General features: G+C 38.2%; 1 long non-coding RNA gene across 1 annotated transcript in view; it reads left to right on the forward strand.

Moving 5' to 3' along the window:
- The first annotated feature begins 5611 nt into the window (after positions 1-5611).
- LOC141420906 (uncharacterized) overlaps positions 5612-14658 on the forward strand; it is a 64482-nt gene continuing 55435 nt past the window's right edge. The window contains exon 1 of the long non-coding RNA XR_012445627.1: positions 5612-6780. This is a non-coding gene — a long non-coding RNA (uncharacterized lncRNA). The remainder of the gene's footprint in view (positions 6781-14658) is intronic.

Below are 14658 nucleotides of genomic sequence, written 5' to 3' on the forward strand. Positions count from 1 at the left end.
AATACATGTGTTTTTTTGTTATTGGACTTTAGTAAGATTTCTGTTGTCTGGATCTTGTCAGAGTCATTTTGTCTGTGTGTTCTTTTTTATACTACTCTAACCTGGGAGGCTCTTGTCCTATGTCTTGCATTGCCTATTCTGTGCCATGACTGTACTGAGCAAGATGTAACTTATACTAAGTTAGTGCTCAGAAAACCCAGTAAAACAGCACTCTCTTGAACTTTCTCCCCCTGTTCTAACAGCTTCTCACCCCTCTACCCCCTTAAATGTTGACCCTACTAAGCAAAACTGGAAAAGAAGTGAATTTTTTCTTCGAACAATGAGGTAATGATGTAAGAGGGGGCATGTTTTTAAAAAGTTTTTATACAATGAAATATTATTCATCTTTTTAATCTTTTTTATTATTGTTATTGTTATACTGGGGGTACACTGTGACATTTACCAAAGTTCTTATAATATATCATAGTTGAATTTACCTCCATCATTCTCCTTTATTCCCCCTCCCCCATTCCTGGACTAGTTTCAACAGGTCTCATTTTTCCATTTTCATACATGTGTACACAGTACTTGCACCATATTCACCCTCCCACACCCTTTCCCTACATCCCCCAGTTGGTGCCAACTCCCCAGGCAGGACTTGTTTTGCCTTCTTGTTCTCCACTTTTGAAAAAAAGACATTTTTGTGTAAGACAGCTATACAGAGAGTTTCGTTGTGACAGTTCCATGTATGTGTATTTTATAACCTGGATTGGTTCATCCCCTCTGTTTGTCTCCTTTCTACCTTAGTCCGAACTTATGATGATTTCAACCAGTTTAAAAATAGGTCATTTTTTTGAGGTACTGGGGTTTGAACTTAGGGACTTACTCTTGCTAGATGGGCACTCTACTACTTGAGCCACTCATCCAGCCCTTATTTTTGAATTAGCATATATTAATAATAGGAGGTTTGATTATTTTAATTCCATACATACATACATACAGTGTAATTTGAACAAGTTCACCCCCCCGTTATATTTTCAAACAGTATTGGATGGGTTTCATTATGCTGCATATATATGGAGAGAGAGAGGGAGAGAGAGAGAGAGACAGAGAGAGAGAGAGAGAGAGAAAGGACTTCGATCCTTTTTATAAGAGGGATATGGTGGTTTGGTTATGTTGATATGGCCAGTCACATAGTGAAATGATTCATTACAAAATTGGGAGACATTCTGAAAACCTCCCTAATGCTAAAGTTCTTTCCTTTATTGGTGCTATTACCAGCTACTGTTGAGTGAGCGTCTCCTCTGTGGCAGACACAGGATCATTGCACCTGCAATTACTATATGACTACTGTTACTTCTAGTTTTCACATGAAGAGACTGAATTAACCTGTCTTATGCTTCTATTTTATAGGTGAACATCAGTCTGCAAAGAGTGAATAAAATTACTTTAGTTTTCCATTCTGGAGTCAAATATTGAGATTCACATGGTTTTACATTAGGAGGTTAAGGATTTTAAGAAATTTTTAGCAAGTCTAAGACTCATTTGCCAAAATGTAGCCCATGAAATGACTCTATTCAGTCCTTAATTATTCTCATTTGATAAAGCTTGCCTGTAAAAGTTGAAGAAGAAAATGCATATGCTTCATCATGTAGCTTATCATGCATGCAATGCTTCTAGGCATTTGGATTTGGACTAGAGACCTGCTGGAGCTGCCCACTGCTTTCAGGCTGGGAATGGAAATAGAGAACACTTGAGCTGCAAATTCAGCCATGTAGTGGATTTTGTCATTCCATCTGGAATCCTGGAGAAAAACTGATGCTACTTGTTGGGAGAAGCATGCAAAAATCAGATCCCAAAATCTAAACCAAAGTCTGCTTCTTGAAGGCAAAAGATGACTTTGAGGTTTATTTTTGGAGTCTCTGACTTCGTTTTTTCACTCTTTTTCTTGTTCAGACTACACTGCCTGACATCACTCTTGCTCCACTCCTAGCACCCTTATATTGACATTGGTGCTCTGTCATCTAATTCTTTCCTTCTTGGAGACCATGACTGTAGTAAACATATTTTGTAGAAAAACTACTTTACATGGATTGACAAGATATTTGCATGTGTGTTGACATGAAAGTCACACAAATCACTATTATAAGTACAGTTATAAATATATACAAATCCTGATTAAAATTATCCTCTTCCTTATCCCTTTCCCCCCATACCTACCAACAATTTTTTTTCCCCTAGTCTACTGGTTTCATATAGAAAACAGATTGGATGAAATTATAGTCTTTAAAATGTCATAGGCTGCCATAGTTATTAATGTTTTATGAGTGAGTCTTGGATCTCTTCCTTCTTCTGGAAACCTCACTCTTTTTCATTTGGTGATTTTATTTCTATCTCCTCCTGCAGGCACATGAATTAGATGGGAGTTTTATCATTTTATGACTTACTCCTTGGTCATAGTGATTGGTTCATAGATAAACACCTAATCTAGGCTGATCAATTGCATTATTCCTTAGGATTTAATTTTTTTGTTTCTTTTTTACTTTTGGGAACACTGTGATCTCTCTCTTCCCTGGTTTTTGAGGGTAAAAGAATATAATCCCTTTGTTGCTATGTCCATGCTTCCAGTTGTAGAGTTTGCTTAAAAGAAGCTGACACATTTGAGAGTTAGGGAGATTCCAACAGGTATGAAGTTCCTAGTTCCAGTTTTCTCTTTGTTCAGTTCTACTCTTGCCTTCCTGAAGTTTGCTCATATTAGCTAACAAATATATATATCTTTCACCTCTCTCCCACCCCCAATTTTTCTTAAATATCAGCCATTGTTCTGAATAATACATTTCCATAAGGAAAGGAATCAACTCAAAAAATGTATTTTTTTTCAAGAGTGCATGGTCAGTGAAATTAAAACAACACTTTTGGTGACCTTTGGGGAAAGATGGCAAATGGAAGAGAAGAATCCTGGAGCTGAGTGACTACACTAATGCCTCCCAACTTCTACCACACCACTGCTAGTCTGTGTTCTCACTGAAAAGGCTGCTTAACTGAGGATCTTTAGAGAACTTAGAGACAGATGAACTGATGATAGCAGTGCTCAGTTGCTTCCTGAGAACTTTAAAGGAAACTAGAAGAAAAGTAGGTAAACTTACATGAAATGGTACTTCTATATTCTGCCCTATGAGTTTGCTCTCTTATGTTAGGGTTTATTCAGTGAAAAATCTTTGCATTGTCATAGAGGATGTGTCTATGGGCCTGCCCAAGCCAAGGATTTCTTAACAGCCATGTAGCCTTTCAGTTGAGCAAAGCCTGGGGTAATTTTTCTTCTTTTTCTAAAAGGAACACCAGCTTTATAGCCCATTGTGCAGAAAGTTCTCAAATTGGGGCCAAGAGTCCTGGGAATGACAAAGTCCCTTCTTGTCTCTGAATCTTTGAAACTGACCCCTGGGAGAGTAGACGTGCTTGAGCTAGGCCCTGAAGTAGGTAGGAAAAGGCTTACTGATAAACCAATCCACTTAGAACAATGTTTAATAATTTGAAGAGCATCAACGGGTACTCTCCTTGATCTTCTTTCTTTGAAGTCTATTAGGTATAGCTGATTTTGAGACATCCTCACTAAAAGTCTGTTAACAGCTGGGCATGGTGGTACATGCCTGTAATCCCAGAGCTCAGTAATCTGAGGCAGGAGGATGGATGGTTTGAGGCTATCTTGTGCCATATAGCAAGACTGTGTCCCAATTTGACACTGGGGTTTCATGCCTATAATCCTAGCTACTTAGGAGGCTGAGATCTGGAAGACTGTAGCTCAGAACCAGCCCAGGCAAATAGTTCATAAGATCCCATCTCCAAAATACCCAGAACAAAATGGATTGAAGGTGTGGCTCAAGCAGTAGAATGCCTGCTTTGCAAGTATAAAGCCCTGAGTTCATACCCCAGTCCCACCAAAAAAATATGTGTTTGTGAAGCTCTCTGTCCAAGAATGATCAGGGCCCTGGTGATGGTCTCTAGAAGCAGTATAATATTTGATTAAGGCATTCAAAGTGTGTTAATCAATAGTGCCCCAATGTCTAGTATGGTTTCCCTCAGAAAGAATAATAACAGTAACTTTCTCTGACCAACTGTTATGTCCAGTTGCTCTTTTAACCATTGTACATGTATTACTTCATTTTATTTTTACAGCCATCATATCAAACAGGCACATTTCTCACATTTCTCACCACAGTTTTATGAATAGAAGAAAACTGAAGCATGATTTATATGACTTGTCCAAGGTTAGTGTGGCAGCTCATCTCCTCCAAGTTGAGTCTTCTTATGAACCACACCTCTTGGTCCTCGAATTTCTGCTGGTCCTGTGACTCACTTTTGCCCAATAAAATAGGGTACAAGTGATGCTGCATGATGTCTAGATATAGTTCATAAGTAGTCTTAGAAACTCTTCCTGACTCTCTTTGCAATGCCTACTTTTGAGACTGCCCTCTCGAACACAGTCACCTATAGGAGGTACAAGAATTCAATGGGAGTCCTATGTGAATGTGTTCTGGTTGATAGAACTAGATGATGTACCGTTCATAGGAGTCTTTTTTACATTTAGCCCAGTGGAGCCTTGAGAAGACTGTATCTCCAGTTAATATCTGACTTCAACTGCATGAGAGACTCTAAGAATAACTCAGCAAAACCAAATCAACTCACAGAACTATGAAAGATGGTAATGAATATTTGTCTTACAACATGGTATTGGCATACACACACACACAGACCAATATAATACAATAGAGGACCCAGAAATAAACCCACACATGTATAACCATCTGAGTTTTGACAAAGGTACTAAAAACATTAGTTGAAGAAAAGACAGCCCTTTCAACAAATGTTGAGGAAAACTGGATATCCACATGTTGAAGATTTAAATTAGACCCATATCTCCCACTTTGTTAAAAAAAAACTCAAAATGGACCACTTTAATGTAAGACCTGAAATGTTGAAACTATCAGAAGAAACTTTTCAAGATATAGGCAAAGCAAATATTTCTTGAACAAGACTCCAGTAGCTCAGGAAAGGGAAGGGGACCAAGGGAGAGGTGGGAGTGAAGGGGACAAGAGAAGGTAGAAGGGACAAACTTGATTAAAGCATGATATATGCAAATATGGAAATGTTACAGTGAAACCCATTAATTTGTACGGTTAATGTGTATAATAATTACTATACACATGGTACAGGTAGCTCCTGTACCACTTATTGGGCTACCTGTGGGGAGGTAAATAGATTAATAATACCCAAATTAATTTTTTTTGTTTGTTTTGAGACAGGGTCTTGCTATGTAGCCTAAGATGCCCTTGAACTTTTAATCCTCCTGCCTCAGCCTTCCAAGTACTGGAATTTCAGGCATTAATCACCATGCCTAGCTCTAAAACAAATTTTTAGAAAACCAGGGATGTCTATTTATGTATGTATATATTTGTTTGCTTGTTCATTTAGTGTTGTAAGGGCTGAACTCAGGGCCTTGCTAGGGAGGAGCTCTACTACTTGAGTCATTTTGTCAACAATTAATTTCACCTAATTTCAAGTCAAACTATATTTCTTTGTGCCTCAGACATTGAGACATTTATATTTGCAGTTTTTCCTCTGTTCAATAGATAAATTCAAGAATATAGTATGACAGTCACATAAGACATCATATGTACACTACTCATGTAGGATTGAGTGTGTTTTCTGAAAGTCTGGTAATAGCAACTACAGTGGTGTTTTACACTTTTACATTTATTGCTTCCATGATTAACCTAAAGGCAATTCTGTGACATGCATCACTGTAAGTCCTTTGATGTGTGAATAAGCAGTGGAAGAGAAGAAAGGAAAAGAATTTATATCTAGAATCATGTTTCAAGATGGGCATATTTCTCAGATGGCTTCACTGCTAAGTCCATCTATATCTAATACTGTATGTATAACCAATCACCCCATGCCGTAATGGCTGAAAGTGATAACAATTATTCATTAACTCTTAGAATTTTTATAGGTCAGGATTTCAGATAGGGTACAATGGGAATGCCTTATCTCTGCCTCACAATATCAAGGACCTTGGCAGGAATGCTTGAAGGCTGGAAGCTGCAATCATCTTGAGTCTCAAGTACTCACATATCTGGCAATTGATGGGGGTCCTAGCTGGAGCTGTCAGTTGGAACTGCCACATGTGGCTACTCTTTATGGCCTAGGCTTTTTAAAAACGTGGTGACTGGATTACAAGGGACATCAAGGAGAGAGGGGGAAGAAGTTGGGGAAGAGAAAGAGGAGGCTATATTTTGTTTATGACTTAGCCTGAGAAATTATGCAATGACACTTCTTTTGCGTTGTGTTGGTGGAGGCAATTACAATAGTCAGCCCAGATTCAAGGAGGTGGTGGGTCAGATAAAGATCTTACTTCTTTATGAGAAGTGTCATTGTCACAGTGTAAGAAAAGTACCTAGAATGGAATATATGTATGTGTGTATGGGGTGGGGGGAATAGAGTAAACTCTTTGGAAAATGTAATGTCCCAAAACTAAATAAGTTTTTTTTTGATAGGCCTTCAGAAAATTATCCTTATGACTCATTTAGTTCCAGAATCCTGGAACTAGGTGGTCTGGGTGCTTTATGGCAGCTAAAGTGATGGGAGGAATGGAGTCCTTCAACACCTGACCTTTAGCAGTAAGAGGAATGTGTGGAAGATATTATTCAACACAAGGAAAATACACTCAGCAAAGCAGAGAGCACTGCAGTGTCTGAGAAAGTTATTGACTTCCAACTCCGGGGAGACCTGCAAGGTGCTTCCCAGGTCAGTCACAATGCTTCCTTTTTCACTTGATCTCCTGTATAAGGGGCACTCAACTCGATCACAGCTCAGGAGGGGCTCTAAGTGTCTGAGAGTATTATAATTTCTCAAATAACTCACTTGGAAGCCAAATGTTGGTAAGACTTCACACTTCATCTTTATCTTCCATTATCCACACCAGATAATATCCCACCCTTTCTAATCACTTATAAATCAAAACATGTTTAGTTTTGCTATTAAAATCTTGTCTGAAAAGATGAAAAGTAACAATATTCTTTTTTTTAGTCAAGTGGGATTTTCCATCAAGGTAGAGAAAGGGCAGGTTGTGAGTCAGATAGATATGGTGGGAAGACTGACTCTGATATGTGTTATCATGGGATCTCAGGCATATACTCAAAACTTTCAGCAAGCTAGCAAAGTCTTTGCATAGTTGATTTACAGAAAATTAGAATGGTGCCTTAAGTCAAGTGGTTAGTATGAAACTGGCCAAAGTCACAAAAGTCTCAAAGAAGATGCCAAAAATTATGCTGTGCACAAGCAATTCCCATTTGCCCACCTCATGCCCATTGGCATTTCTCATTAGCATGAGAAAGTCTTATGAATGAAGTAAGCCACAAACAGGGGATGAGCAATGGGCAGTGCAGGAAACTCCATCTGCAGAAGTAGGAGGAGTTTGGAAAAGGTCTGAATATTAAACTCCTTCATCTGGGCTCCAATGTAATGGTAAATAAGAGAGAAGATTGAGTGATTGAGAACTTTCTGGGCATTGATCATGTCTGTTTGCTTGCTGGGGCCCAACCAGTGTAAATTCAGTGTCCTATCTGAAAGATGAGAGAGTTCTGTGTCAACTGTCTGGAGCATTCAGCAATGATTTGCAGCTTCCCCTTCAGTATGCTCACTGTCATTGCTGCTGCAAGTGTGGGTTTTCCTGAGGTGACAGGGTATGGAGAAGAAAACTGTTCTTGAGGATGAAGAGAACATGTTTGAACTTTATTTCATTGCTCCTTAGTGTGAGGAATGTCACATTATTTCCTTCATCAAATTGATTCTGGCAAGCATTCCTTCACTTATGCATTTGTGATACTAAGAAAAAATTTCCAAAAAGAAAGAAAACAAAAGCCTTTGATATTCATAAGGTGGTCTGGCATTTACAGCTAGACCATATTAATCTCCTATCAGATATAAACAATTTCACAGACTATCAACCTCAGACAAGGTCACCCAGAGACTCTTCAACAAAATTAGAGATAAGGGCAAAACAGTTTCTGCCTGGAAGCGAGGGAGTGGGGAGGAGAAGGAGGGGGAGGGAGGGGAAAAGGGAGGGGACAGGGGATAGGGGGGAGAAATGACCCAAACATTGTATGCACATATGAATAAATGAAGAAAAAAAGAAATTTGTCCATCTCATATAGTAAAAAAAAAAGGTCACTCAGAGGTAAATGAGATCAGGGTTATGCTGATAAAACAAGACAAAACAAAAGCATTTTTGAAAAGCACAGACAAAAATAAGGTCACTGTGCCTTTCACAAAATAGCAAATATCTTTTTTGGGGGCGGGGGGGAAGAAATGAGTGATTATTAATTCTCTAGCTATCACAACTTTATCATTTTTCTAGTGTGTCTTCCTAAATTAGACATTTGAGCTATCAAATCATTGAATTGCCCCTGCCATCTAACAGTACCCAACGGACGGCGAATTCTGACTTTTGTAGACTCCTTACTCCAAATCACTCCACCAAAACCCCAGTCATTTAACAGATTTCTTTCATATGTTCTTGTTGAAACACCCCATAGTTCTCCATAGTGTACATTCTCCCTTGCCACAGTGAGCAATAAAACCCTACTTGTTTCATGCACGTGAACTCATGATGGACTTTGTCTGAAGGATATTTATTTTATTTTATTTTATTTGTTGTTCATTTATTCACATGTGCATACATTGTTTGGGTCATTTCTCCACCCTGGCCCCCTCCTTCACCATTCCCACCCCCTCCCCCTCAGTTCCAGTCAGGTCCTGTTCTGCCCTTATAACTGATTTTGTTGAAGAAAAGACATAAGCATAATAAGGAAGACAAAGTGTTTTGCTAGTTGAGTTAACGAAAACTATACAGAAATATTCCTAACATTGCTTTCGTGTATCCATGTGTTATGACCCATGTTGATTCATCTCTATCTGATCTTTACATTGGTTCCTGATCCCCTGCTCATGATAACCTCTGTCCCTTTAAGGTTTCTGTATTAGTTCCTCTGGAGTGGGGACCTCAAATGCTTTCATGTTTTGGGTTTTCTACCTATTCCTATATCTCCCATATGTGCTCTCCAATTGTCATGTGACCCAAGTCCAACCACATTGCTGTATTTGCCCTAGATCTAAAGTCTGCATATGAAGGAGAACATACAATATTTGGTCTTCTGAGCCTGGCTGACCTCACTCAGAATGATGTTCTCCAGTTCTATCCATTTACCTGCAAATTGTAAGATTTCATTCTTCTTCATGGCCGAGTAAAATTCCATTGTGTACAAGTACCACATTTTCTTGATCAGTAGTGGGGCATCTTGGTTGTTTCCATAACTTGGCTATTGTGAATAGTGCTGCAATAAACTTGGGTGTGCAGGTGCCTAAGGAGTAACCTGTGTTGCATTCCTTTGTGTATATCACCAGGAGTGGTATTGCTGGATCATATGGTAGATCTATGTTTAAATTTTTAAGAAGCTTCCAAATTTTTTTCCAGAGTGGTTGCACCAGATTGCATTCCCACCAGCAGAGTACAAGGGTTCCTTTTTCCCACATCCTCGCCAACACATGTTGTTGTTGGTGTTTTTGATGATGGCTACTCTAACAGGGGTGAGGTGGAATCTTAGTGTGGTTTTGATTTGCATTTTCTTTATGGCCAGAGGTGGTGAGCATTTTTTCATGTGGTTTTTGACCATTTGAATTTCTTCTGTTGAGAAAGTTCTGTTTAGTTCAGTTGCCCATTTCTTAATTGGTTCCTTGATTTTAGGAGAGTTTAGTTTCTTAAGTTCCCTGTATATTCTGGTTACCAGTCCCTTGTCTGATGTATAGCTGGCAAATATTTTCTCCCACTCTATGGGTGGTCTTTTCAGTTTAGAGACCATTTCTTTTGTTGTGCAGAAGCTTTTTAATTTTATGAAGTCCCATTTATTCATTTTTCTCTTAGTTGCTGGGCTGCTGGGGTTCTATTGAGGAAGTTTTTGCCTATACCTATTAGTTCCAGAGTGTTTCCTGCTCCTTCCTGTAGTACCTTCAGAGTTTCAGGTCTGATATTAAGGTCCTTGATCCATTTTGGGTTGATACTAGTACAGGGTGATAGACATGGATCTAGTTTCAGTTTCTTACAGATGGGTAACCAGTTTTTCCAGCAACATTTGTTGAAGAGGTTGTCTTTTCACCATTGTATATTTTTGGCACCTTTGTCAAAAATTAGGTGGGTATAGTTGTGTGGATTCATATCCAGGTCCTCTATTCTGTTCCACTGGTCTTCATGTCTGTTTTTGTGCTAGTACCATGTTGTTCTTATTACTATTGCTTTGTAATATAGTTTGAAGTCAGGTATATTAAATTTATTAATATACCTTTATTAAATTTACTCCTAGGTATTTGATTTTTTTTGAAGCTATTGTGAATGGAATTGTTTCCATATATTCCTTCTTAGTTTGTTTGTTGTTGGTGTATAGAAAAGCTAATGATTTTTGTAAGTTGATTTTGTATCCTGCCACTTTGCTCTAGCTGTTTATGGTGTCTAAGAGTTTTTGGGTAGAGTTTTTTGGGTCTTTAAGGTATAGGATCATATCATCTGCAAATGAGGATATTTCGACAGTTTCTTTACCTGTTTGTATTCCTTTTATTTCTTCTTCTTGCCTAATTGCTCTGGCTAGAAATTCCAGTACTCTGTTGAATAGGAGTGGGGATATTGGGCACCCTTGTCTCATTCCTGATTTTAGGGGGAATGGTTTCAGTTTTTCAGCGTTAAGTATGATGTTGGCTGTAGGTTTTTCATATATAGCCTTTACAATGTTGAGGTAATTCCTTCTATTCCTAATTTTCTTAGAGCTTTTATCATGAAGTGGTGTTGGATCTTGTTGAAGACTTTTTCTGCATCTATTGAGATGGTCAAGTGGTTTTTGTCTTTGCTTCTATTGATGTGCTGTATTACATTTATAGATTTGTGTATGTTGAACCACCCCTGTATCCCTGGGATGAAGCTGACTTGATCATGGTAGATGATTTTTCTGATGTGTGGTTGGATTCAGTTTCCCATTATTTTATTGAGGATTTTACATTGATGTTCATTAAGGAAATTGGCCCATAGTTCTCCTTTTTGTAGGTGTCTTTGCCTGGTTTTGGGATACATGTACTACTGGCTTCATAAAATGGGTTAGGCAGTGTTCCTTCCCTTCCTGTTTCATGGAAGAGTTTAAGGAGGGTTGGTATTAGTTCTTCTTTAAACATCTGACAGAATTCAGCAGTGAATCCAGCAGGTCCTGGACTTTTCTTTTTTAGGAGGCTCTTGATGGCAGCTTCAATTTCTTTTTGTGTTATAGGTCTATTCAGGTGATTTATATCCTTTGGTTCAGTTTTGGATGGTCATAAGTATCTAGAAATCTGTCCATTTCTTGAAGATTTTCCAAAGTTATTAGAGTATACACTCTCAAAGTAGTCTCTGATGATTTCCTGGATTCTGTGGTGTTTGTTGTTATCTCTCCTTTTGCATTTCTGATTTTACTGATTTGGGTTTTTTCTCTCCTCATTTTACTCAGATTTGCCAGGGGTCTGTCAATCTTATTTATTTTTTCAAAACCAGATTTTTGCTTCATTCATTCTTTGTATGTTTCTATTTCATTGATTTCAGCCCTTATTTTAATTATTTCTTTCTTTCTGCTTGTTTTGGGATTTGCTTCTTCTTGTTTTTCTAGGAGTTTGAGCTGTAGTGTTATGTCATTGATTTGAGATCTTTCTGTCCTTTTAATAAATGCACTCATGGCTATAAACTTTCCTCTTAGGACTGCCTTTGGTGTGTCCCATATGTTCCGGTAGGTTGTGTTTTCATTTTCATTAACTTCCAGGAACCTTTTAATTTCCTCTTTTATTTCATCAATGACCCATTCCTTCATTGAGCAATGTGTTGTTCAGCTTTCAATTGTTTGCGTGTTTTTTTACTGCTGTTTTTGTTGTTGATTTCTAGTTTTAATGCATTGTGATCAGATAGAATGCATGGGATTATTTCTATTTTCTTATATTTGCTGAGGCTTGCTTTGTGCCCTAAGATATGATCAATTTTGGAGAAGGTTCCATGGGCTGCTGAGAAGAATGTATATTGTGCAGAAGTTGGATGAAATATTCTGTAGACATCAGTTAGGTCCCCTTGATCTATGGTGTGATCCAGGTCTAGGATTTCTTTATTGATTTTTTGTTTGGATGACCTATCTATTGGTGATAGGGAGGTATTAAGTTCTCCCACTACCACTGTGTTGGAGTTAATATGTGCTTTTGGGTCCTTCAGAGTATGATTGATGAAATTGGGTGCATTGACATTGGGTGCATATAGTTTGATAATTGTTATTTCCTTTTGGTGTATTTCCCCTTTTATTAGTATAGATTGTCCTTTTCTATCTCATTTGATCAATGTAAGTTTTAGTCTACTTTGTCTGAGTGAAGTATTGCTATCCCTGCCTGTTTTCGGGGACTGTCTGAAGGATATTGGCAGAATTGAGGCAAAGGGATGATCATGTGAAATTTTAATATTATAGAAAGAACATTGTCTAATGGATCTTTCTTAAAGATCCTTTAACTCCTTCAGAGTCAAGAAACTTTTTCCAATTGATTAAACAGTTCTGTAAGCTTGGTGAGATGTGACATTTTCAAGATGATCCTTTTTTGAATAGATTTAAACACAATGACTCTGGGCTTAGTGCTCTCAGGGTTTCAACCTATTTCATGTTTAACTTAGTAGCCTTATCTCAGTATTATCCCTCCCATATACTCACTAAATGTCTTCATTTTTAAAAATTCTCTTAGAATCAGCTTCGTCATTCTCTGGGTACCCTCATTTATGCTCACTTTATTTGTAGCTAAATTATGTCTTGACATTTTGTGACATACTTTGATATTTGGACAAGAAAATGAAAGATGAAAAGCAAGATTTCTTTTTTTTTCTTTTTTTTTTTTTTTTTTTCATTTTTCTTTTATTATTCATATGTGCATACAAGGCTTGGTTCATTTCTCCCCCCTGCCCCCACCCCCTCCCTTACCACCCAATCCACCCCCTCCCGCTCCCCCCCTCAATACCCAGCAGAAACTATTTTGCCCTTATCTCTAATTTTGTTGTAGAGAGAGTATAAGCAATAATAGGAAGGAACAAGGGGTTTTGCTGGTTGAGATAAGGATAGCTATACAGGGCATTGACTCACATTGATTTCCTGTGTGTGGGTGTTACCTTCTAGGTTAATTCTTTTTGATCTAACCTTTTCTCTAGTTCCTGGTCCCCTTTTCCTATTGGCCTCAGTTGCTTTAAGGTATCTGTTTTAGTTTCTCTGCGTTAAGGGCAACAAATGCTAGCTAGTTTTTTAGGTGTCTTACCTATCCTCACCCCTCCCTTGTGTGCTCTCGCTTTTATCATGTGCTCATAGTCCAATCCCCTTGTTGTGTTTGCCCTTGATCTAATGTCCACATATGAGGGAGAACATACGATTTTTGGTCTTTTGAGCCAGGCTAACCTCACTCAGAATGATGTTCTCCAATTCCATCCATTTACCAGCGAATGATAACATTTCGTTCTTCTTCATGGCTGCATAAAATTCCATTGTGTATAGATACCACATTTTCTTAATCCATTCGTCAGTGCTGGGACATCTTGGCTGTTTCCATAACTTGGCTATTGTGAATAGTGCCGCAATAAACATGGATGTGCAGGTGCCTCTGGAGTAACAGTCTTTTGGGTATATCCCCAAGAGTGGTATTGCTGGATCAAATGGTAGATCGATGTCCATCTTTTTAAGTAGCCTCCAAATTTTTTTCCAGAGTGGTTGTACTAGTCTACATTCCCACCAACAGTGTAAAAGGGTTCCTTTTTCCCCACATCCTCGCCAACACCTGTTGTTGGTGGTGTTGCTGATGATGGCTATTCTAACAGGGGTGAGGTGGAATCTTAGTGTGGTTTTAATTTGCATTTCCTTTATTGCTAGAGATGGTGAGCATTTTTTCATGTGTTTTCTGGCCATTTGAATTTCTTCTTTTGAGAAAGTTCTGTTTAGTTCACATGCCCATTTCTTTATTGGTTCATTAGTTTTGGGAGAATTTAGTTTTTTAAGTTCCCTGTATATTCTGGTTATCAGTCCTTTGTCTGATGTATAATTGGCAAATATTTTCTCCCACTCTGTGGGTGTTCTCTTCAGTTTAGAGACCATTTCTTTTGATGAACAGAAGCTTTTTAGTTTTATGAGGTCCCATTTATCTATGCTATCTCTTAGTTGCTGTGCTGCTGGGGTTTCATTGAGAAAGTTTTTACCTATACCTACTAACTCCAGAGTATTTCCTACTCTTTCTTGTATCAACTTAAGAGTTTGTGGTCTGATATTAAGATCCTTGATCCATTTTGAGTTAATCTTGGTATAGGGTGATATACATGGATCTAGTTTCAGTTTTTTGCAGACTGCTAACCAGTTTTCCCAGCAGTTTTTGTTGAAGAGGCTGCTATTTCTCCATCGTATATTTTTAGCTCCTTTGTCAAAGATAAGTTGCTCATAGTTGTGTGGCTTCATATCTGGATCCTCTATTCTGTTCCACTGGTCTTCATGTCTGTTTTTGTGCCAGTACCATGCTGTTTTTATTGTTATTGCTTTGTAATATAGTTTGAAGTCAGGT

This window comes from Castor canadensis, chromosome 2, assembly GCF_047511655.1.
Source record: "Castor canadensis chromosome 2, mCasCan1.hap1v2, whole genome shotgun sequence".
NCBI lineage: Eukaryota > Metazoa > Chordata > Mammalia > Rodentia > Castoridae > Castor > Castor canadensis.